The sequence below is a fragment of the Oncorhynchus kisutch genome, linkage group LG7 (assembly GCF_002021735.2).
Source record: "Oncorhynchus kisutch isolate 150728-3 linkage group LG7, Okis_V2, whole genome shotgun sequence".
NCBI lineage: Eukaryota > Metazoa > Chordata > Actinopteri > Salmoniformes > Salmonidae > Oncorhynchus > Oncorhynchus kisutch.
In genome coordinates this window covers 48,879,461-48,885,604 of record NC_034180.2, presented here as the reverse complement: position 1 = coordinate 48,885,604, position 6,144 = coordinate 48,879,461, and positions in this window count along the sequence as shown.

Here is a 6,144-nt window from a genome sequence, read left to right as displayed (position 1 = left end):
TGCAGAGTTTTTTTTCAGTCTAATACAATGGATAATTTCCCTAAAATCTATTCAAGTGGAACAATGCTGGTTGGTAGAGATTTGCTGAATCAATTTACTCAATGAGCACATCAATATTAGTTGGTAAGTATTTGGCCTTTGTGCAACCACAGCAGAACACTCGAACACGATTACACCATGGGAACTGTTTCTTCTCTCATGCAAAACTCTTTGTCCAAGATTCAGATAAGAAATGTAGAGCACAGACCTAACTTTACCACCATTTGAGCAGAAATATTTATCAGAACATGCATGCAAAAATGAGAAATGTTAATCCCTGTTTGAACAACATAATTTGCCAGTGATTACCCCACCCAAGTACCTTGCCATTGATTACCCCCCCCAGAGTACCTTGCCATTGAATACCCCCCCCCAGAGTACCTTGCCATTGATTACCCCACCAGAGTACCTTGCCAGTGATTACCCCACCAGAGCTAGTTAGGATCATATGGCTGAATGATTAACTTGTAACTGGAAATTAACGTACATTTTAAATAATTGACCAAACAACCTGAGACGAAGGATTATATGGTTTGAAATTACATCTAAAAAAATATTAAAAAATCTGTCCCTTGTAATTTACAATGGGAGAAAGGAGCCTTCGCTTGCACCATATCAGCAGGCAGCTGCAAATGTGTGTTCAGAACGTTGCAGATAGAAGTGTAGCGAATATTGTCTGACACTATATTTCTATCTGAACAATGTTCTGTTTGTCGAAACAGAGCCCTAGGTGTTATTTTCTCCACTAACAGCGCAGCCAGCAGACCAGGGAAGTTAGGCATTCCCAATCTGATGACAGGGTGCCACGCAGAAACCTTCCCCTGGACCTGCTCACTCCGAGTATGGGTAACTGCATACTTGGCATGTCTGAAAGTTGGCATATCAACAGCGATGGTGTAACACCAGTGCTCCATTACTGGTTAGATAGGCCATAGCCAGATGCACCGCCGGTCAGTTTAATGTTTACATAGCAGGTTAAGAGAACCAATGTAGCAGGTTAGAGAACGAGGTTAAGGTTAGACATAGCTAAAATGGTACAGTTGTCAACAATCAACTTGTCGTGCAGCCCAATCAGCAACGCAATACAGTCTTAAGTGGCAACAAATCTGCCCAATTAGCAGATTTGCTTTCCATACACCCACTTCTGTTACCTGGTAAAATAAGGGTTAAATAAAAAAAGACACCCATGACTTGCTTGTCCAGATAGCTCAGGTGACAACCATCAAATCAAATGTTATTTGTCTCAATATTCGTAAACAACCGCTGTAGACTAACAGGCCCTTCCCACCAACACAAGGAATAAATACACAATGATTAATGATAACTTGGGCTACTAGTACTGAGTTGATGTGCAGGAGTACGGGGTAAATTTGGTAGTTATGTACATATGGGCAGGGATAAAGTTACTAGTCAAAAGGATAGATAAAACAGTAACAGCAGCATATGTGATGAATCAATAGAGTTAGTGCAAAAGGTTTCAATGCAGATAGTTAAATTGTTAACCATGCATCATTACCGCTTGCTGAGCGGTAGCAGAGCGAAAGGGTGGCTGGAGTTGTATTGGGCTGTACGCAGAACCCTCTGTAGCGCCTTGCGGTCGGATGCCAAGCAGTTGCCATACCAAGTGGTGATGTAGCCAGTCAAGATGCTCTCAATGGTGCAAGCTGTATAACTTTTTGACAAACTGATGGCGCATGTCAAATCTTTTCAGCCTCCTGAGGGGGAAAATGCCTAGTCAATTTCTACAGGGCGATAGTAATTTAGACAGGTTTCCTTGGTGTTCTTGTGCACAGGGACTATGGTCATCCAGAACAACTAGTGCTCTCTTGCATGGTTCAGTGTTGCTAGCCTCGACGCGAACATAGAAGGTATTTAGCTCGTCCGGTAGGCTCGCGCTACTGGACAGTCCGCTGTTGGGTTTACCTCTGATAAATATCAGAACATATTCCAGTCTGTGCTAGCAAAACAGTCCAGTAGCTTAGCATCCACTTCATCAGACCACTTCTGTATTAAGCGCGTCCCTGGTACTTCCTGTGAGTTTTTGCTTGTAAGCAGGAATCAGGAGGATAGAGTTTTAGTATTTTTATCCCGAATGTCGTGATATCCAATTGGTAGTTATAGTCTTGAACCATGTCGGCAAAAGCCGTACGGACTCGGGAGAGGCAAAAGTCAAGAGCAGTCAACACTAGGAGCACCACCTATGGGTGAGCATATGTTGTTTGCTCATGGCTCTATACAGCTCATTGGGTGGTCTTAGTGCCAGCATCGGTTTGTGGTGTTAAATAGACAGCTACGAAAAATATAGACCTAGACTCTCTTAGTAAATAGTATGGTCTACCACCCCTTATCATGAGGTATTCTAACAGGCTAGAAGAACCTTGAGACTTCCTTAACATTAGAGATCACGCACCAGCTGTTGTTAACAAAGAGACACACCACCTCCCCTGAGCTTCCTGACTCCACCGCTCTGTCCTGCCGCCGATGTATAGAAAAAACAGCTAGATTTATATTTACCGTCCTTGTTCAGCCATGACTCGGAGAAACCTAGGATGTTACAGTTTTTAAGATTAGTTAATCAACTAATAGTCTCGAATGGAGCTCATCCAGTTTATTCTCCAGTGAATGGAGGGTAGAGGCGATTTATCCACTCACCGACGTAGTCTCGTCCGGAATCCCGCACGCCAGCCTCTATAGTGCTGTCTATAGCACCGTCTCCTCCTTACTCACCTTGATGCAGGTGTAACGGATGTGAAACGGCTAGCTTAGTTAGCGGTGGTGCGCGCTAAATAGCGTTTCAATCGGTGACGTCACTTGCTCTGAGACCTTGAAGTAGTAGTTCCCCTTGCTCTGCAAGGGCCGCGGCTTTTGTGGAGCGATGGGTAACGATGCTTCGTGGGTGACTGTTGTTGTGTGCAGAGAGTCCCTGGTTCGAGCCCGGGTATGGGCGATGGGACGGTTTAAAGTTATACTGTTACACAGGGACACTTGGTCGGAAAGAGTTCTCCTTTAGTCAGGTGTCTGCAGCCCGTTCTACTATCACATGAGGTGATACAGTTCAAGTAAGAAAACAGACTTCATGGAATTTCTCATTTTACCCAAGATGACTAGTATGGATTACAAAAAAACGGTTGTCCACAATTTAGGTAAGTAATTTAAATCATTGTTTCATAGGCCTGCCTAACTAAAAAAAATATATATTTGTATCTTTATTTAACTAGGCAAGTCAGTTAAGAACAAATTCTTATATGATACTACACACACATTACCAGAGTAACAATGACATCACCACAGACACCTCACCTCTTACAACATCCCACCTGCTTGGGTTTACACTATTCAAGTAGTCTAGATAGGGTTACAAAGGGAGGGTATATTACTGGTCACATTTGCCCCACTGTATTTTCTTTCAACTGGCAGGTGTGTTCCCAAGATGGAACTTTGCTCCAGACCGTCTCCTCTTTGTCAACACTTAATTTGTCAACACTCCTGCCCATTGAGTGGAAAGCATTATCACATCCATAACATTGTTTGTCACAACCTTAACTGCTTGTTAAACTATTACCGTACTAGCTACCTACAGCTACCTACCTATAACCATACTAGCCACTTACCTATTACTGTACTAGCTACCTACCTATTACTGTACTAGCAACCTACCTATAACCATACTAGCTACCTACCTATTACTGTACTAGCTACCTACAGATTACTGTACTAGCAACCTACCTATAACCGTACTAGCTACCTACCTATAACCATACTAGCTACCTACCCATTACTGTACTAGCTACCTACAGCTACCTACCTATTACTGTACTAGCTACCTACAGCTACCTACCTATAACCATACTAGCTACCTACCTATTACTGTACTAGCTACCTACAGCTACCTACCTATAACTGTACTAGCTACCTACCCATTACCATACTAGCTACCTACAGCTACCTACCTATTACTGTACTAGCTATCTACCTATAACTGTACTAGCTACCTATCCATTACCATACTAGCTACCTACAGCTACCTCTTATTACCGTACTAGCTACCTACAGCTACCTACCTATAACGATACTAGCTACTGACCCATAACTATACTAGCTACCTCTTATTACCGTACTAGCTACCTACTGATTAATGTACTAGCTACCTACCTATAACCGTACTAGCTACCTACCTATAACCGTACTAGCTACCTACCTATAACCATACTAGCTACCTACCTATAACCGTACTAGCTACCTACCTATAACTGTACTAGCTACCTACCTACCTATAACTGTACTAGCTACCTACCCATAACCGTACTAGCTACCTACCTATAACCGTACTAGTTATCTACCTACCTTTAACCATACTAGCTACCTACCTACCTTCAACCATACTAGCTACCTACAGCTTCACTCACAAGACTATAGCTTATATGATACTACACACACATTACCAGAGTAACAATGACATCACCACAGACACCTCACCTCTTACAACATCCCACCTGCTTGGGTTTACACTATTCAAGTAGTCTAGATAGGGTTACAAAGGGAGGGTATATTACTGGTCACATTTGCCCCACTGTATTTTCTTTCAACTGGCAGGTGTGTTCCCAAGATGGAACTTTGCTCCAGACCGTCTCCTCTTTGTCAACACTTAATTGAGGTCCTGCCCATTGAGTGGAAAGCATTATCACATCCATAACATTGTTTGTCACAACCTTAACTGCTTGTTAAACTATTACCGTACTAGCTACCTACAGCTACCTACCTATAACCATACTAGCCACTTACCTATTACTGTACTAGCTACCTACCTATTACTGTACTAGCAACCTACCTATAACCATACTAGCTACCTACCTATTACTGTACTAGCTACCTACAGATTACTGTACTAGCAACCTACCTATAACCGTACTAGCTACCTACAGCTACCTACCTATAACCATACTAGCTACCTACCCATTACTGCACTAGCTACCTACAGCTACCTACCTATTACTGTACTAGCTACCTACAGCTACCTACCTATAACCATACTAGCTACCTACCTATTACTGTACTAGCTACCTACAGCTACCTACCTATAACTGTACTAGCTACCTACAGCTACCTACCTATTACTGTACTAGCTATCTACCTATAACTGTACTAGCTACCTATCCATTACCATACTAGCTACCTACAGCTACCTCTTATTACCGTACTAGCTACCTACAGCTACCTACCTATAACGATACTAGCTACTGACCCATAACTATACTAGCTACCTCTTATTACCGTACTAGCTACCTACTGATTAATGTACTAGCTACCTACCTATAACCGTACTAGCTACCTACCTATAACCGTACTAGCTACCTACCTATAACTGTACTAGCTACCTACCTACCTATAACTGTACTAGCTACCTACCCATAACCGTACTAGCTACCTACCTATAACCGTACTAGTTATCTACCTACCTTTAACCATACTAGCTACCTACCTACCTTCAACCATACTAGCTACCTACAGCTTCACTCACAAGACTATAGCTATCGTCAGATGTCAGTTGTATTTCTTTCACAACCTCAGACATGGTGATGATGAACTAGGTGTTCACGGAAGCCAAGATGCTGGAGAACATCCTTGCGCACCGTGTATGCAGACGATCACCTCCCTAGGGGAGTGGCCATTTCTCAAGAAGCGGTGAAACTCGCTGCCTGGAAGCAGGGGCCTGTGCCACTCTTGAAACAGGAGACGAAGAAAGCCTCACTCTCTGTGGCAGCTGTTTGGAGTTTAGGGTCTGTGTTCATAAAGAATCGCAGAGAAGGAATGCTGATCTAGAATTAGTTTTGCTTGGGCCCAGACATGGGTGGTTAAAACTTAGCCCATCGGTGAATAGCGTTGTGGAACGTTCAGATGTAAATATATTATGTAGAATTAACATGCCTATTCATAACATTTCAATCTGTAACGTTTCAAAATGTTGTGCCAACTGAATGTGGCCCTGATGTTTTAACCGAAAATAATTTCACCCAATCCTTTGAGAATTGGGCTGGGTTTATTCAAATGAAAGATGTTACATTCTACACACAGCAATTTTGTTGTTAAGGAACTTGTGTGAGGAAG